Source organism: Polistes dominula, unplaced genomic scaffold, assembly GCF_049000335.1.
Source record: "Polistes dominula isolate Pdom_NZ unplaced genomic scaffold, Pdom_raw_medaka contig_49, whole genome shotgun sequence".
NCBI lineage: Eukaryota > Metazoa > Arthropoda > Insecta > Hymenoptera > Vespidae > Polistes > Polistes dominula.
Window position 1 is genome coordinate 705,791 of NW_028300914.1, and position 20,550 is coordinate 726,340.

The window sequence follows — 20,550 nt, forward strand, 5'->3', positions numbered from 1 at the left end:
TGAACAATGCGTAACGAGCATTGTCTTTCCACTCCGCCCCCCAATTCCATTCCATGGTATATTACCTTTATCTCTTACTTTACCTCTTCAAAAGCCGCGAATGGTCACTCCACCACAATAACACGACACAAAGAGACCACAAACTTGAAAAATATCAACACAACAACACATATACACCTAAGTAATATACTGCAGTTTAATGCATTATTTGTTATAATAATGTTATTGTAAAGAATCTTCGAAGTTATATGCATGAAATATATTTGTATATATATATACATACATATCATCGAACATATTGTATTCAACGTTGATAAAAATTATAATATGCCACCTGGTTTTTAATCATACTTTATATTCACGAGGGATTTGCATAATTACGAGAGCAATTCGAAACGTCCATTGTCCCGTTGGAAACATAATCAAATAATATAATATCTTGATCGACCGAATAAACTTTTTATCGATCATTCAGCTACTACTTATTTTGACGATGAATTTTTTGTTTCTTTTTAATAATTTCAGTAACGTTTAATGAAACACATATTGTCGAATGTTTGTTCGAAACTCTGAATAAATTGTTTAATAAAAAAAAAAAAAAAAGAAATTAAAAGAGAATAGGCGGTTCGCCTTGGTACCAACCTACCAAGCACTAATTACAGCTTATATCGTCTGGAATGCCATGAAGAAAACTCATTCCCTCGGTCGATTACAGTTCGGCCACGCGTGTGTGTATTCTGTGAGATCTGTTATTATTCACCATCCTGTTCAGTGGAAGGGAATAATCGATGCTTCACGAAAGAATGGTCTGACCAAAGTCTACAAATTTCATTGCTTAAATAATTCTTTTCCCATTTTATTTCCTTAATCTTTTTTTGCTTCATCAAAGAAACATATTTCATAATATTGGCTCAACTTCTTTTCGAATATTATTAATATAATTAATTCGTAGATGTGTAAAAGATATTAATTAATATAGAAATGAAAATAAAATATAAAGGGAATATATGTTTGATATGAAAATTGACAAGTAACATGAGTCATTCTTAGAAAAGAGTAATTGTAAGTAACGGGTTAAACTGTCAAACGGAAAGCACGTTTAGAGGTCTTACAATTGTGTAGACACAGGTGAGCCGTTCGACGTAGAAGGTAAATGCACACAAGGGGCCGATCGAATGTACCCGATGCAACCAACCCGATGCACTTTACGCGCCGTCAGACGCGTGTATAAACTGCCAAGTTGGTTAGGCGCCGGCCGGGCAAATGTTAACCACTAACACCGGCACGCTTCGATTCAGCTATCTCGTTAACTTACTTTCTTGTCTCGAATTAATTTCTACCTTCCTAATCGTTGATGTTTATTACAGAAGAAACGACGTATTAACTTCTTGGTTAATGCACTTATTTCCAAGCTCGTAGCTTAATTAAACTCAACTCTCTACCAAGAAGCCTATTTGATTATTCCAATTGACTTCAATAGTCTCTTCCCCCTTTTTTCTTTTTATTTACATTTTCTTTCGTTAATATATTTTAATGCATCTGTTTACTCGATTTATGCTAATTGTTTCTGTGAATAAATTTTCCCTTAAGGAAATATAAATGAAGTTGAAAAATAAATATATTTGATATATTTCATATAAGAACCACTTATCGAACTTGTAAAATAAATAAATATTGCGTTTAATAATTATTTTAATATTTGCCGATCGTGTCAAAACAACTAACGCGTAGGTGGGCAAATATGTAAATAACTTCTTATGAAATTATATTTATCTTAAAGTTAAAAGATTATAACCTACTTGAACACGCAATTATCTTGCCAATGAAATATTTATGTTAGAAAACTGTCAACCTTATTACATATGCAAAATATATATTCTTTTATTCTTTTTTTTTCTTTACTTGTTAATATTTTGATAACCAATCGACCAGTTTCGAATCTTGTTTAAAGAACATTTAAAAATCATATCTAAATGTCACTCACTTACAAATCAATTATCTCATTTATTTGCTAAACTTATGAAAGGAATAAAAATAGGCAAACCAGTTTGAAATTACAAAAAAAAAAAAAAAAGAAAGAGAACATGTGCAATGAAAAAAAAAAAAAAAAACAAATTGAGAGAAACTCGTAGAAGAATTATTTTGTACGATTTTCTAAAATTGTCAATTGACGTAGCATCGATCGTTTTCATGATGCATCGATGAAATCGATTGAAGTTTAATCTTAGTAGATAGAGTCGAGTAATGTTGTCGTTTGACTCACAGCTGTTTCTACGAGATACGCAAATGCCAAACGAAGCATTACACACGTATTCATGTATACAGTTTCAGACAAAAGTTTTCCCAACAACAACACCTACAATTCTCTTCGTACAATTTTATTTCAAGTGCAATTAATTGCATCAATAAAATTTCAATCGTGTAATCTAAAAAAAAACAGTCACTGAAGAAAAATCTCAAATAAAAAATATGTTCATCTTCAAATCTAAAAAATATTTCTCGACTGATTTAATTCTCATAGATTGTACAATTCATCGACAACGTAATTAAATTCATTGATAAATTAATCTAAGAATAAATACATAGAAATCCATGTGATTTGAAAACTTTTGCTTAGAACTGTATAGTTTACTTACAAATATAAATTCAAATACGAGTAAAGATCTAAGGATCAGCTTGCGAAATCTGGAATTGTCGGAGAGAGGTCGAGCCCAAGTTGAACCAGGCGAAAACCTACGACCGTTGTTGACCCTGAAAATATGCAAGTTACACGTTTCTCGACGTGACATACGCGAGCCCGAAGAAAACAGATTACTCTCTGTCAAAGATGCAAGAGAACGATATGTATGTGTGTGTGTGTGTGTGTGTGTTTACTGGGGGAGAAAGAAGATCCTCTTACGCAACCTTTTTCTATTACAAGGTTCTAGACAAGAAAAGACAGATGAAGGGAAAAAAAGGCATGCTACGTTTCTTAACTTATTTCATTCTAGCAATCACTTAAACGAAACAAGAAATAAACTTTGATACTTTTTTACGAAAATCCTTGGACTTTTTTTTCTACTTCTACTAGAAATATAAGAAATCTTTTCATGAGATTAGTTATTTTAGACGAAAATATTTGATTATATCCATAAATAAGGCTTAAGATAAGATCCTGAATATTGTTTCGGATTAGGAATCCAATTAGATAAATGAAAGTAGACCGTACACTATTACCGAGCAGAATAAAAAGTTTCTACCTAATTTTTTATACACGATTTAACTTTTTTTTTCTTATTTCTTTTACGACAATTTCTAAACTAGTTATAAAATTATTTTATGCAAATTATCTTAACGAAGAAATTTATTAGCCAATAAACAAAAACAGAAAAGATTCTGAATAACATTGTTTGGGATTAGAGATCCAATTACATTTAATGAAACTAGATCAGGTTATTATAAAGTGGGTTAAAAGTTGCAAGAATATTTTTCTATTTTTCGAAAAAAATTTTTATAATTATATTTTTTTTTCCAGATCGTAAAAATGTTTTCCAGGACTTGTTAACAATTTACACTGGGAACATTGTCGAATAAATTGATTGGTCAAAAATGTCGGTAGAATTAAAGTAAGGCCCGAGTATTTACACGTAACATATACATGTGTTTGTGTGAACGTCGTGTGTACGCCCACCCGGTGTACACATTCAACATACGTTGAAGATAACAAGTGCACCGAAGGAGGCTAAGGAAGCCGAGTTTCAGTCCTCGTTAGCAAATTGCACTGCTTCTTAGCGGCTTCCTTTTCTCTGATCTCTTTCGTGACACGAAAAACTAACTCAACTCGATCGTACTCCCATTTTCCTAGTTATTACAAATTTTGTCTTCAAAAAATTAAACCAACTTACCTTATCGAAGAATAGAATTATTCATTTCTAAGAAAATCTAATATTACAGACAATTGTGTTTAGGCAGATAAAACAAAAATGAAACCTATCAATATAACACACGTCATACTTAACATAAATTTAATACCGAGAAATGTAATTCTTCGAATATTCCAAGATGAAGATCTCTCAATAAAGAAACATATACACACACACATACGTAGCACATTTCTATATACGTAAAGACAAGTCAGAGGCTATCAAGAATCCATACTAGCTCACGTATTCCAACTATTAGACGAGATACGCGTTATTAATTGAAGCAGTTATACGAGCGCGTTGATACGATTCATGTTACTCGCCCACTCAGCATAACACCGTTAATTTGTCAGTGGTGTACGTGCGAGAGCACGTTAGAACGCTCAGCACGTCGTTATTTATTGCCAAGCCGATTGCGATATCGGGAAGATGAGAGAAAAAGATCAACATGCTTGGACCTCTGACTTATTCTCGTGCAAACTCTTGTTTCAACCAGAACGCACTACTCTTAAACACTTCTGCATTTGCTGATAATCAAAATGAGAACAACAACGTTGCACCAAAGCCCTTTTTTATCGATCACCTCAATCCTTTTCCTAGAATTCTAAATGGCATTTTTAGACAAATTATCAAACGAAAAATGTAGACAATTTCTTAACGAACTTACGTACTTTACCAAGAAATCGTAAATTACATTCTACATTATTTCATCGTCAACGGAAATTAAATCGATAATGAGCTAAGCGATTCATCGTGTATGTAAGTGTATCTGTGCAATTACCAATTAGAAATTTAATCGACACTGTCTTGTGTTTGCTTATTTTTTATTTTTATGACACAGTACAGTTAGCGTTAAAAGTATTATAGTATTCCTCTATCTAAAAATCTATGCAATACTAAAGTACAAAGGCCAATTGATTCAACAGATCACAAATTATAAAAATTTTGGAACTTTCTATTAAAATAACTTTGCGTGTTAAAATGAATGAAAGATTGGCAAGATAATTAAACATTAAAAAAAAAAAAAAAAAAAAACAAGACAATTAAACAAACAAACAAGCAGCGATAATACTTTAGCACGATATTTTCTATGAACTTCCTGCGTTGGCTTTGATAGCGTATAAAAACCTCATATAACAGCAACAGTCTTATGACCGTAATGAGAGATTACCGAAACCGGAAATAGCCGCCATTACGAAGCGCGAACAATGGCGTGGAACGTATGCTCAACGGCGTATCGAACGAGAACCGTCCGGAACGTAAATACATACCTAATATGATAGACTACTCGCATAAATGCTATGCAGAGTAGTCAACATGATCGACGAGTTAATAAACCGATCAAAACTTTTTTTTTTGTTTATTCACTTTCTTATTCTTTTTTCATTTCCAAACAAATAACCAGATAAATTAAAATTGTAATTGTAATCTTTGAATTATCGATTTCATCAAATTTTATTGTGCTTCTAATAAAAATTAAGATGATTTATAATATTTGTCGTAAAAAGTAAAATATCGGCATGGTTTTATTGCACACACAAAAAAATAGGATAAGAAAGTACGAGAAAACTGCAATAGTTAAATGATACAACTTGTTGTAAGACGAATGTTTTAGTATTTTTGAAATGTCAACACCGAGTGTAGTCGTGGATCAGACAATCGTAAATCTTGATATCAATGATTTTTTCGACATAGTTTTCATTGAGAGAAAGAGGAGATAGGACAAGTACGTTAACTCGATCGCGTTCCTTCGAGTAAAAGACGAGGAGGAAACTCTTATAAACGCGTGAAAGACGGAACGCGACTCTCGACCAATTATTCTTATCCTTTTAAGGGTCACCAAGGCGCGTACGACTTTACCATTCGCGTATTCTTGATAATTACACAGATTTTCTTGGCCACGTTCCTCCCGTATCAAGTCTTCGTCGAGAAAGTAATAAGAAGACCCCACCATATAGTCGAGTTACATCTTCTCGAGTGTCCTAAGGCTACTTCCTTTCCAGTAATTGCTAGATCCATCGACGAAAGGATATTTAAATTCTGTTTCTGTTTCTGTTTCTCAATCTAACCGACAGAAGCAGGAAACACATCTGCTGGTAATTGGAGCGAGCGGCACATCGGAGATAATCACAGCGCGACTCCTTCGATTACGCCAATCGCAGAAACTACTGATATATCTTTTCATCTTAAGGATTAAGTAAAAGAGGAAATATGCTACAACACAGAAACCCAATGGGGCTTTTAGGGCTTTCACTTTGACTTACATATCGAAGAAACATCGAACATATAGTTTGTGCTTATGTTATCTACGTGCACTTTCATAGAAAAACCAGGTGAATTGATTTTCAAATAAAAATTCTGACAATAAGAAAGAAGAATAATGATCTGAACTAAAATGAAATCTTTTCTTTTAGATCACAATCCATTTAAAATTTGTATCATACATAAATCATATTCTAGTGTTTTAAGGATTTTTTGGTTTCATGCAAACATACGTAAAATAGATACGTTTATAAGTGTATATGTGTAGAAAACTTAAAGAAAAATTGTCAAAGAAATAAAAAGAGAAAGAGAGAAGAAACTTAGAAGTTTTGTTCGATACACCAAACGTGACAGCTCCTCCGTGTGTCACGTACGTTTTACAAAAGAAGGAAAGCTTCTCTTCGCTTAGTTCCTAAGCCAACTTGAGATACGTTGCGAACGCTCGGTATTCGTGCACACAGGTCGCTACACGATGCAATAAATCACGGGACAATCGTTCCGGACGATCGTTTCGAACGCGAGTTTGCTTCAGTGGCCGACCGTGACGCTTAAAAGAAAAGCAGAAGGCGAAGAAACCCTCGCCCTCGATAGACTTTACTTCGAAGGTGCGACACTTACAATCCAAACATTCAAAAGGAGTGGGGCTTTCTTTTGGTAGGCGTGTAAATACAGACGTAACACCGAAATCTTCTTTATAATATATATACAGCTTTTTAATTTACGTATCAATTAACCAAGATCAAATCTTCGTTAAAATATCTGATTTTAAAAAATAACATTCCATGGAATATATTCAAACCCATGTACTATTGAGAGAATTGAATGGTAAGATTGTTGAAGATTTGACAAACGCGTAGGTTGTTGGATCGTTAAAGAAAGAATGCATCCTATCGTAACTTGCTTTATATATATCTGTGAACCTCTCCCAAGTATAAATACTAACACACATTCTCCGAGAAATATCGAACCGCTCAAAGAACTAACTCTGTCTTTCTTTCTTTCAGTAAGTTTTCACGACACTCGTAAGCCAACAGTACAACACCTGGCGACGATTATGATGTATGAGCTGTTCCCGCTTGGTTCCCCCCTGTAGCGTGGTGTACCTACCACCGAGCACCAACCACAACCTATCTCTACAGCGGGTTTCAGTTCAAGGAAGAATGCGGGTTTGCGAAGGGCTAAACAGCACACGCTTTTCGAAATCGCCGCTTTCGCGAGTGCATCGCCCACGTATCGGCCGATTATGCGCCATTAAACGGCCTCTGGCAGTATAGTTCACTCCTCTCTCTCTCTCTTTTCCTTTCTACCTGTCCTTTTTCTTTCTCGGTAGCATTGGTTAGCTACCTGCCGAGCAAGTACGAGTCGTGGGCAGTCCGGAATGCACGCGTTCGTTCGTTCGTTCGTTGGTTCGTTGGTTCGTTGGTTCGTTCCTTCGTTCTGTGTTATTCAGTTCGCTAACTCAAACCCCACAGCCAGCTCCTGATACACGTGCGGACTTTGAGCGTACACTTGCAAGACCGTATTACCATCCTAATACCATCGAGCCGTCTTTATTAGCAGCGTAGACGACCGTACTGTGCACTCCGTAACGGCAGCAGCCTCCTCCTCCTCCTCCTCCTCCTCCTCCTTCTCCTCCTTCTCCTTTTCCTCCTCTTCACCCGTCACGGACTCCCAAAGCCAACTACGCCCACGACGTTAGATAATTCATATCATTGATATTACGATGCCCCGCGGGCAACGCACCGGCAACTCGCTACGTCATTCACCATAAAGATCGCTTAGAGAGATTCGAAACTTTGGATCTCTTACAGTACCAGTTCTCTTTCATATACGTGGTGGCATTTATTATTACTGTCTTTAACATTTTACAGACCTTTAATTTCTTTCTATCTATTTCATTTACGCGTGGTAATTAAATTGAAACAGGAAAGAAAAATTCAATGTTGTATGATCATCAATTACAGGTTGTTATTGTATATACAATACATGTATAATTCTAAATAAGTTTTATAAAGTTGCTTTATTTATTAAGAACTATGATTACCTATTACCATTTAGGTATTATAAAAAAAAAGTGCATCTTTATTGTACTCGTTTGGAAAAAGAAAAAAGGAACAATCACACTTTACTTTGGAGTCACCGTGTACGTTGAACAATATATGCGTACGGACGTGTCTAGAAGGCTGCACCACGCGAATGCTTTTATCGTCGCGCAACGATACAAGTGCTCGTGCGAGCGTGTCTTTTAACTTTCCCACTCGCTATCGTTCCTTTATAGTTTATAGCAAGAAAAGAGCAGACGGGGACCGGCCCTATATACTGACAAAAATGAAAGGAACGATCGGCTCGCGAAGAGATCGGTTCTCGCGATCGCCTTTACCTTAGGCCCCCCTTTACAAGATGTACTTTATGCTCGGTCCTAACCATATTCGTGCCGAAGGAACGCACCTGAGAACACGTCGTATCGTTATCGCCACCACACGTTCTATGGAATCTCCCGAAGCGAGACTTGACTAACGCGAACTAGTTACCACTGTAAAAAAAACTAGAGTATACCACCTCATCCCTATTTTCAATAGACTGTAAAAACAATAAAAATATACATTGGTATTCGCAAACTATTATTCCATTTTATAAGGAAGATCAAAATAGCATTTTTTTTACTGCCAATTTATGACACCTAAATTCTACTTCAACTGTGTACCTTGTGGGTTAGTTTCACGTTTTGAATTAAAAAAAAAATTAATTTCTTTACTTAAATATTTTTTCTTTTTACGTGATTGTTTTTATTCGTGTATTAAAAAAAAAAAAAAAAGACAAAAAAAAGAAGGCTTCGTATGATATGAATAATTCGTGTAAATTGAGGGACAGGAGTAATAATACGCTCTCACTCATTCTCTTTTCTTTCTCAATTGAGTTTACTCGAGCGGTACGTAGGCGTGGATTTAAATGCGTATAGACGTGCTCGTTAGAAACAAGTAGGCATGTATTATATATATATGTATATATCTAGCAAATGCTCGTTGTGAGAATTAATCGAGCACCCTTTTTTCTTTTTCACATCAGTCAATGAACAAAAACATCGTACGAGAACTTCGTACGATGACTTCATCGGTATTCGTTTTTACATGTACTTTTAAGATGAAAAAAAGACGTAAGAGAAATTTGCAATTCGAAATTGTTTTCCTTTTTTTTTTAAATAATTATCGTGAAAGTAAGTTTGAATGTTAGTTATCATTTTTTACTGACACGTGCTTATAGAAAAAAAAAGAAAAGGGAAAAATTTAACGTCGACGTAATTATAGTTATCAACAACGTAGTTTCAGTTTTAAAACGAAGTCTTCTTCGTCTTCTTCTTCTTCTTTTCGGTAGACCTACCCCTCTGGCTCAGAAATCGCATGAATTTTACGATCCTTAAACCATGCTCACAACCCGTTGAATGATGCTTTTTGGTCTTTGAGAAAGCTCCGAGGAAGAGAACGTTTATATGATCCTACCAACCTACCGTCCGTATGTTGTAAGTTTCAAGTTGTCCAAGAAAAAAAATTATTTCTTTGAACAATTACGCCAAACCTTGTTTTTTTTCTTTCCATGATTGACGTGGTCGTTTCGATAATATCGTTCGACTTGAAAATAAGCGAATGGTCTCCACAGGACAATAGTTTGGAACTTTCTTTCGAAGATAAATCATACAATGATTTTTATGTAACCAAAGTGAAATTATTGTAAATAGAATGTAAAGTGAACAAAAAAAACAATTAATAAAGATCGGTAATAGTTAATTATTGACAAAAGTCATTATCTGTAAAGTAATTACTATACTTATATTGATTTCTACAAGTATTACCATTAAGATTATTGTACTCTTAGAAAGAGCCGTAGGAACGAAGTAATAAATTACATCAGTGATACATAACGACGATTACACTAAACAAACGCGAGCACGGCCTTACGTCGGTGTTTCTCGCCCGAGAAAGTAAATCGAGTCTTCTGATACTTTGTTAAGGTCTTTTAAATAGCTTCTACCAATACTTTAAAGAATTTTCGTAGTAGTTAGGTTATCAAGGAAACATACAAATATCATCGAAAAAAATAAATGAAACAAAATTGGTATAAGTCATTGTAAAAATCTACAACTTTTTTAACTACTCAATCTTTGAGTAAACTCATTAATAAAAATTGTTTCATAAATATTTCTAAATGAAAGAACAATTTGATAAAACCTAAACAAAGTAGAAATTTAAAAAATTAAACCAAATTAAAAATTGACGACCATTGAGCCGTGTAATCGAACATCAAATCCGATCATTAAACGATTAAGATAATAGTAACCTTAATAGTCATCCTAACAGTTATCCAATATCAAAGTTAAATAAATATAGAAATAAAATCGAAGCAACTTTTCCACGCTTTGGATAAGCTTTTTCTCACGCTATTGAACAGTTTCTATCTATCTTTATTCTTCCCTATGGTTTAAACACACACACACAAACACACATGCATACACATACTTTCCTTACCTAGTCTCGCTCCCGTTTCTCCGATTAATATTTCGTGTTTGTGGTAAAGAAACTGCTCGACTGTAAGTAAGGTCGTTAAGGTCAAACCTCGTTCTGTGATATACAACGTTGGAATGGCACAATGTAGCACACGTTTCTGCGGTAAACCTATGAAAACCTATGGGGTGGTCGCTAAGTGTGCCGCAGAGACGCCTTCCCGACGTTATCTCTTTTTCTTTCACTCTCGTTCCTTCCCCCTCTACCCCAATCCTAGATAAAATGAATCTACGACGATCGAATCTAATGTTTTCCATACTATCTTTCTTTATTTTTATTTATTTTTGTCTCTTTTTTTTTTTGATAAATAAATCTACATACCACTAGGAAAGTAAAACGATTATTTCTGTTAAACGTATATTCTTACATAGTTTAGTTTTCTGATTCAAACGGTTTCATTAATTTATTACCACCACGTAGTTTATAACGTTTTACGTGAAGAAAAACACTTACTTTATAAACGATTTCAAAAGATAAATTGAGAACAACGTTACAGATTACATACTAAACAACAACAAAACAAAATCATACATATATTGTAATAATAAAAATTGTATAGAATAATATAAATATAATAAATCAAATTGATTAATGACGAATAATAATAATTGGAATTGAATTTAACAATGGGATAATGATACTCAGGGGATTTCAAGTGAATTAGTTAGTCACAGTGATACTTATTAAATTCGTGGAAAATATTATTGTCAACTATCTTAGTGTCATGATTGATTCGCGAATAACGAGACGTGTCACGAATAAGTGCGGTCGTTTGCTTGATACAAGCCGGAAGAAATGGAGGACGATTAAACGTTTTAACGAGAAGGAAGATAAGCTTCCTTATTTTTCGTTTAAACTAAAAAAAAAAAAAAAAAGAAAAAAATGCAAGTGGCAAGAGAGAAACGTTTAGAGATCTATCTTACTCGCTTGTTCAAAGTTTATTAAAAGATTAATGACTTTTCCAACACATCAAACTTTCTCGAGATGAGGATTTTTTTTTTTTTCTTTTTCTTCTCATTCTAATCTACAAATTTGTAAAACCAAATTTATTCCTAAGTTTTTTTGTTTTTTTTTTTTTCTAGTCGTGCAACACACAACTTGCACTTTAAACGTTTATAAAATTGAAAAGTGTATTCGTTTGACAAAAAAAAAATTCATTAGAAATATAATCGACGAATGATTTTTTTTTTCTCAAACGAGATGTGAGATTTTTCTGTATAAAAAAAAAAAAAAAAAAAAAAAATAGAAAAAAATGTAAAAGAAATAAATGCGTAGGCGATGTTAAAAGGAATCGGAGAAAATCATTCATGATTGGTGACACATTTTTTCGCGCCTCATTTCAAGCAGAACTTACTTACTTGTCTTTCTTTCTCAAAGGAGACAGAGAGAGAGAGAAAAAAAAGCAAAGAGAGAAAGAGAGAGAGAGAGATAAGAGCACGATTATGCCAACCTGACTCGGTCGACCTGCCAAACTCGTTTTCGCACGACGACAACGATAACGACGACGACGACGACGACGGCATAACACCGTGAATGGAAGTGAGATTCGGACGAGTCTCTCCTTCGTCCTTTCTTCATGTTCCCCCTTGCTCACATACCTCCACCTTTTTCTTATGTAATTATTCCACCTTTTGATCTTCGACGAAAAACCGTCAGAATTCGCGTGGGTGGGTTGTCTTCGGCCGAAGTAAAAAAAAAAAACTAAATGCGCGTGACATATAGTTCGTTCCTTTTCTTTTTTTTCTCTTTTTATTTGAAATTGCAACCCAAAAGTATGAAAGGATTTTGTAAATATATTATTTGATTGCACCAAAAGGTTCGGAATGATTCATAGTTTTTATATTGGTTTTTTGATTAAATCTTTGAATTGATCAATAATTTATTTCATTAATATACAAATTTTATAATTACCTAATTAAAACACACGCAATTGTATGTGTGTTTTTTTTTTTTATAAATCTAATGTAATTTAATCTAAAAACATACCTTCAGAAATAAACGAAGAACGGGATGCTTATCGTACGAAGTAATCCTCAGAAGAAGAAGAAGAAGAAGAATATACTTGAATATAATTAGAAATATCTCCTAAAGGCACTTAGGGTCACCACGTGTGTTATTCTCACCAACTATAGACAAGATTTCTCTCTTTGAAATTATCCTTCATGCAATATATATATATATGTATGTACTTGCATACACACATATGCATATGCATAGAAAAAAAATATCATCAAATAATCCAAAAATTATCGACACAGTTTTTCTTAATAACCAACAATCACTGAAATAACACAAAATCCCTCTTGTCCCTTTTTTCCTTCTCGTTGAAAATTAATATTAATAGCAACAACAACAACAACAACAACAACAACAACAACAAAAATCGTAAAAAGATATGAAAAATAATTTCAATAATAATCCTATATTATATTCCGTTTATTAAAAAGAAAAAAAAATCCTCAAAAGAATTGATGAACGATAATCGTCCTTCGATATCCAAGAACGATGACCCTTCTTCATTCATCGATCCAACGTGAATGGGCTGGCGCGGCGTACATACAAACGTACTGTAAGTAAAAAGGACACGTAGTGCCTTGAACCTTGTCGTTGTTGTCGTCCTTACACATCGAATACATCGATCCTTCAATCAAAATCCCAACTGATCCTTTTCTCAAAGAATCATCCAACAGTCCAATAAAATAATCAACAAAATCAAACGATACTTCGCGATGCATCATTTCGCAACTATGTCACATTGTGAACAAAATAATAATAAAATACCTCGAAAAATAAAAAAAAAATTTTTTTTAAAGTCAAACTGATCACGGTATAATAATAATAATATCTGTCTTTGAGTAAATGAATACAAATATCAATCACATTCCTCTTGATAATTAATCAGAACGACACATTGTTATAATGAAACTTTGTTTTAACAATTTATATTGTTGACACCTTCCATTAGACGTCAGAGTTGATGAAATTGTTATCGTTAAAATATAAGTGTATTTATTAATCGTAGAGAGAAACTTTAGAAAAAACTGAGGAAAAAGATAGTGAGACGACAGTGTAGGATCGGATCGGATCGTATCGTATCGTATCGTACCGCGGCCACGACGGCAATGCCCCCGCATCAGAGGCTTTAGCGCCGCCGACGCGGTCGGGAACCCTGCTCTGCTGCTGCCGCCACTTCTCCCTCTTTTCTCCCTCTTTTCTCCCACCACCCCACCGCCCCTATCTATATACGTATCCGTTATCCCCACTTTTACTTCCCCTTTTACCGATTCTGCTTGTGTGCTAGCCTGCTGCTGCTGCTGGTTCTGGTGCTGCTGCTGCTGCTGCTGTTGCTGCTGCCTCCTCAACACCGGTTGTTCCCGCCAGCGTTCACCACCACTGCTAACCACCACCCCCACTACGATACCACGTCACTAATACTAACATCGTTTACACCACTACTACTATTACTATTAATTCTGCCACTAGGTTTGCTTTCGACTCCTAGATTGGTTGATTTTTAATATTTGCTTTGTGAAAATACTTTTTCCGATATATAGGTGAGAGTTTGTTTATTGGGATTTCCATTGGGTTGAATTGACTGTAACTGTTGGTTAAAGGTTTTACGAAATTGTTAAATGGAATTTGTTCAATTGAGCAAGACTTTAACCCAAACAGGAAACTGATTCATTTTGGATTCTTCAGACAAGTTAATGATTCATTCTGTATACTTAGAAATGAAGTTTAATTAGTAGACTACGTAGATAAGATAGAAATAGTAGGATCATCTATGCGATTGAATCCGATTGGTCGTCGGCAAATGTGTCGAGAAGGTTCTTTGTATCGTTGAGAGCGAAAGGAAGAAGAAGGCGTCAGGATGAAAAATTATTCGCCCGTCTACGACCTGGGATAGTAACCTCCATTGACCTCGACATCGGCCCTGTAAAACGTTCCTCGAATCGCGTTTCTCTTCCCCGTTGTAACCAAGACTCCAAAGAATTTCAAAGATCAAAGAGAATTTCACTAAATATACATGGACTACTGTACAAGTACACACGTGTGTTTTTTAAGAACTCGCAAGAACTTTCAATAAATTCTTCATTTTTAGAAATACAATTCTAAATAAAAAAAAGCTTAATAAAATAAAAAATATCAAAGAAAATGTGTGTACAATTGGTATTGATAAAATATTAAGAATTTCACTCTTCTTTTAATTAAACACGTATATTTCTGTATAAAGTGTGTTGCGAATTGACGATTGTGAACAAAATTAGCGAAACATTTTATCACACAACTCGAAAAACGCGATCGCGTAGCGTGACACTAAAACGGTATAATAAATTCATTATAATTATTCGATCTAATTGATATAACAAAAGATTATCGTAATCAATAAATAAGAACGTTATATTGAAAGTGAATCCTTTTAGAAAGAGTTAGTTTCAAGTTGAAGATAAAACAAACAACGAAAAGCGAGACTAAAGTTAATTTATGCTCGCGTGGTCATTGCAACGAGCTAGCGCTGCGAGCGCTGCGAGCGCAACAAACGTGAGACGCAAAAAGGATTAGTAAGGAAACTTAAGAAAAAATAAAAAGATAAAGAAAAGATAAAGAGAAAAAATAGAATAAGAAAAGGAAAAAAATAAAAGTGGCGTTTCACTGTCGCTCCGACGCGATAAGTATCGGACAGTCATTGCAGGGCAATAAAATAAAGCTCATCTCGTCGGGCTCTTTGTGATCCGTCGAAGCCATAATCCTCGTCCGTAGAAGTCAAGGATGAGAGCTCGCCGTCGGAGGTCGAAGGAGAAATAATTCACGATGGCTATTGCCACGGCTGGCAGTTCTAAATCCTTTCGAGAAAGATAGAATGGAAAATCTCGAGCAGCAGGCAATTACGAGACGGCGGTCAAGTATTTTCTCTGCGTGTAATGGTAAACTATCGCATCACCATACATGAAAATATTATATTCATCTATTTGTATAACTTCATATATGTATTTTTCAATGTAAGTCCCTAGTTGCTGGACAAACGACCGATCATTTTTATTCTTTCAATAATTTACTCTCTCTCTCTCTCTCTATCTCTGTTGAACATTTTCACTAAATATTTTCCAAAGTCTTTTTCCCAGACTCAACCTGAAAAGTATACATATATGTATATCTTCTCATGGTTTTCAAGTATGTTAACAAACAAGCAATAAATTTGTCCATCAATGATTTTCTCTATCTTTTTCATTAAATAACCTTTTCTTAGAGTTTAACCTAAAGAGGTGTATATAAATGGTTTGCAAGTATGCAGATAAATAGGCAATAACTTTTCCCTTCAATGATTATCTTTCTCTCTTTTAGTCTCTCTTGTTCACTGTTTCTCTGGAGACTATTCGTTAAACAATCTTTTTGAACGTAACATCTTCGTGCTAAGTACAAACCGAGCTCAAGCTAAGCTACTTGGTGGTGCTTGGCAGTGCCTCGCCTGACCTACCAGTCGACCGACAAGCAGCACGAACATGGAAAAATATGTAAATATCGTCCCTCATCCATTATCCAACACGTGGAAAGAACAACCAAGAGGAAGAAGGAGGTATTGTGTGCCCTACAATGTATGCCTATATAACGTAGATATATATGTGTGTAAGTGTATGTGGTATTTTCTGATTGTATGCGGGTGACTTAAGACCGGAAGGCACGGCGACCTACACCGACCGAGCTTGCTTGTTTTAGCAACGTTCCTCCTTCTTGCTATCGATTGCAATGGAGCCATCTTCTTCTTCTCCTTCTTCTTACTTTTTTTTTGGCTTATACTTCTTTTACCTCTACTTCTTCTTATCCTAATACTTCTTCTTCATATTATTATTATTATTATTATCCTTCGGGAACACTTGTGAGTATCCTCTTCGGAATCTGTTATGTCCATCGGTATTTTTTGTCTTTGGGAATTATGAAAAAAAAAATATTATTTTCAAACCCTCCTAATGTAACACGGTATTCTAAACAACTTAATAAAGTTTTTTTAAACGATACTTATACTGGAGAAATATTTTTGTTGCACTGATTAGTTACTTTTAAGTTATACAAAATATTTACTTTCTCCTCATCTAACAAATTGCATAATGATCTTAATTTTTTATTTGTAAAGTAATTAACGTATACCCCTTCCTTTTATTTTATTATATTTTTCTATAAGATATATATGATAAGAAGACTCGAATTTCTACGGGTGTAAATTACGCCCCATCCCATAAGATTTCTGAGATCGTCAAAAGGAAGAATTAGTTTAGTATACCGGAGATATTATAATGACCGTGACGACGTGATACGCAATTAATCTATCGCGGCTGTCAGTGCCTAGCACGTTACAGTATATCTACGTTATCAATCCAAAGTAACTATACACCTATACAAAGTATTGAAAATATTTATAAAAAAATTATTACAAACAGAAAAAAGAACTAATAGAAAGATAATAATCATAGTAGAAAAATGATTTTTATAAAAAATTAATTATATTCAAATAACCTTTGCGATATCTCTTTCAATATGTACCAACCTTTATACCATACATATAATATATTTAAAAAAAAAAAACTATTGTACTTGTATACATGAAAGAAAATTTTTATGTTCATCCTCTCTCTCTCTCTCTCTCTCTCTCTCTCTTTCTCTTTTGAAACGAATAAAAGATACATAAAGAAAAAGATAGTGAAGAAGATTTACCCTGAAGCACCCTGTACGTATACATATATATATACCTGCTTAGATATAAATGTATTGTAAGTAATACTTACGTATATATAACTATACCTACATGTACTCGCATGACGTACGCATAAAGCGATATGATTAATGGCTCGGTGCTATCAGTGCGTGAACGTTGCAAAACGAAGACAAATAACGTGCGCCGTGTAAATACGTGCGTACATATGTAGATGGACCTGTAGTTAACTTCCGAACGAATCTTAAAGCTTTTCCTCCATCGGAAATAGACGTCCCCCTGTCTTTACCATCACCACTACTACTACTACTACTACTAATCCTGATAGAACTAATACCAGTACTAATGCTATTACTATTATTACTGCAACTACTACTACTACTACTACTGCAACTATAACAGCTACGTTCTAATACCACTATTAGCAATCCAACTACTACTACTACTACTACTACAGTTACAACATTTATCACTATTTAAAGTTCTGCTAATAATGCTACTACTAATACTACTAAAATCATGACTATTGCTGCTGATACCGATGACTACTGATACTGGCTATTTGTCGTTCTCATTCTCGTTCTCGTTGTGTCGTTTGCAAATTCCCTTTGGCGATCCAATTAATGAAACTGCATTACTATAGAACCAAAAGATGCATTATGTTAGCTGTTTTCACGCGTGTTGACGTCACGAAAGCGCGTTCGTTCGTCACGCTCGAAAACTTTCACGCTCGTTGCTTCCTCTCACGAAGCGGGATGAAACGTGTTCTACGTCAAATTTTTCCTCTTTTTTTTTTCTTTTTTTTTTTTTTTTTGATTAAACGTTCAGGCTTTCACACGAGAAGTGTGACTCATATTTTAAATTACTTTCGTGTAATTTTAATTACATTTTTTTTCTTTTTATTATTTCATAAAAGTGGCAGCAACGTTGATTTGACAAGACGATTTTTAATATTTTAATATACGATTGAAAAAAAAGTTCCAATTAAATTATTTGATAATGTAAATAAACGTAAGTAAAATAATTGATTTACAAAATAAAGAAAAATTTTAACACCGTATCGTATAAAATTAAGCAAGTTAATTCCTTTTCCGAGCAGATTAAAAGATCTAATCTGATGAGGGGTAAAAAAAAAAAAAAAGAAAAAAAATGAACTTGAAATCGGCAAAAAGTTGCAATCTCGTTAGGAGAAAAGCTTAGCAATGAACAGGGCACACGCCCGTAGAGGTTTAGCAGCAAAGCAATGTTTCAAGTATCAGATCGTGCTGATGAAAGTTTGCCGAGCCGAAAAACCCCATGAAAAGTTGAAACTTTTCGTAGTGCGATGATGTGCCCTTAACCCTTGGGAGACAGAGGCGAGGAAAAAGAGAAAAAGGGGTAGTAGAAAAGGGGTAAGAGAAATGAATGAGAAACAGAAAGAGAAAGATAAAAAGAGAGAAAATGCCTTGATCGACGACGGCAGACTTTTAATTACACTCGGGGTGCATTTGGCACAAGTTTACCGACACGTGGAAGTGAGAGATAAGCTTCCTCGAAATGTAGAATGAGTTTGACGAGATACAAAGACCGTAATAGTGCCAAGTTATGCTGCAAATAATGTAATTAAAAGTCTTCCTACGAAAATATATTGACGTCAATGACACTTTTCTTTTTAAGTTTCAATCAAACACAATTGTGTGATGGATACGTAATATTACATTATTACAAATACTATAATATTTAAAGTGCTTTTTTATATACACTACCCTGAAAAGTTCATACCAAGTTAGAAATATAAAATAGTAAACGATAAGAGAACTTAAATGGAAAGTAGTAATAATAAAAATTTATAGTTAAATGAAATAAGTTATTTATAATATTGCACAACTTCTTGGATTGCATTAAACTGCAAAAGAGGTAAAAGTTATTTTTTTTTTTCCTATTTAATAAGGTTAGAGAAAATAAAACATTGAAGCATTATAAAAGCGTTGATTTCCACGAAGATGGCAGAATGTTACCGATCGATACGATGGTTAAATGGGTTAATCGGACACCGCATTAGTTTGTCCTTCGCATGAAGTTTCTATCCGGGCGTATGGCTACCGATAGTTGCACAAACAATCTATTCAGAATGACCATTCAACGGAAATCACGTGTCATGGATGGGACCCTAAATGTCGTCGTCGTCTGACCATTATATACGAGCAACGCACACACGCGTTGTCCCACCATATGGCTGTTCAAAAATGGATATATCGATGTGTACAAACCTATTATTATACATCTGTGATTCTTCCAAGTGAAAAGGGATCTTACGGTCTCTGTAAACTAACCTAATCGAGAGGGTGGAGTGTGAACAAAGCACTGAAAAGAAGGTAACGATGAAGCGTGAGAAAAACGACCTATAATTTTATCTGATAGGTTTAAGTTATTCGTAAATATTTCATTAGTGTCAAAAATAAAATGATAAATCAAATGAGTTTGATGATTTATGGAGTTGTGGGGTGTGTGATGATGGTCAGGGCGTGTACCAAATCATTAAAATTTTTCCCCTGCAGTTTTGAGGTGATATATTTCTTTATAGTTTTTCAATAGTGTTTTATAAAAATATTCACATTACTGTAAATATAGATTATTACTACTTTATAAACAAATAGTATTATTGTATAATATATCCTGTAGTAGTAAAAAGTTATTTTTGGAAATGTTTTACAAACCCCCGCAGGGGTTTTCAAAAATTGCCGTAGCCGATGGTATTTCACATCGTCATGGCGGGGTATTGGTAAAAGTTTTCAACTAGCAATAATCGCACCTCGGTAGAACCTCATTGGTTACGATATTGCCGCTGCGCAAAGCTAAAGCTTGCTGCCTGGACTGCATTATTATACTTTTCACGGAACACAACTTCTTACGAGAAACGATCGATACGTAGAGCCATCTAGTATCGGATAACTAAACTATCATTAATGCAGGTATCGTCCGTCAGTAGTTCGACCATTTTCATACTACTGCACATAATCACGCATAAAAAATAAATGGATTAACAATTTTAATTGAAATTGAGAATAAAATAAAGTTATAAATTATTGATTTTTTGTTCGTAACATTTAAAAAAAAAATAAATAAAAAATAAAAATCGAAAGTA

At 34.3% G+C, this 20,550-nt stretch overlaps 1 protein-coding gene and 1 non-coding gene across 8 annotated transcripts in view; both read right to left on the reverse strand.

Annotated features, from left to right (window-relative positions):
* LOC107069348 (uncharacterized) overlaps window positions 1–20,550 on the reverse strand; it is a 215,190-nt gene that overhangs the window by 143,242 nt on the left and 51,398 nt on the right. The window lies entirely within an intron of this gene.
* LOC149033277 (U4 spliceosomal RNA) lies at window positions 20,122–20,262 on the reverse strand. The gene has a single exon (XR_016175821.1). It is a non-coding gene; the product is annotated as a U4 spliceosomal RNA (small nuclear RNA).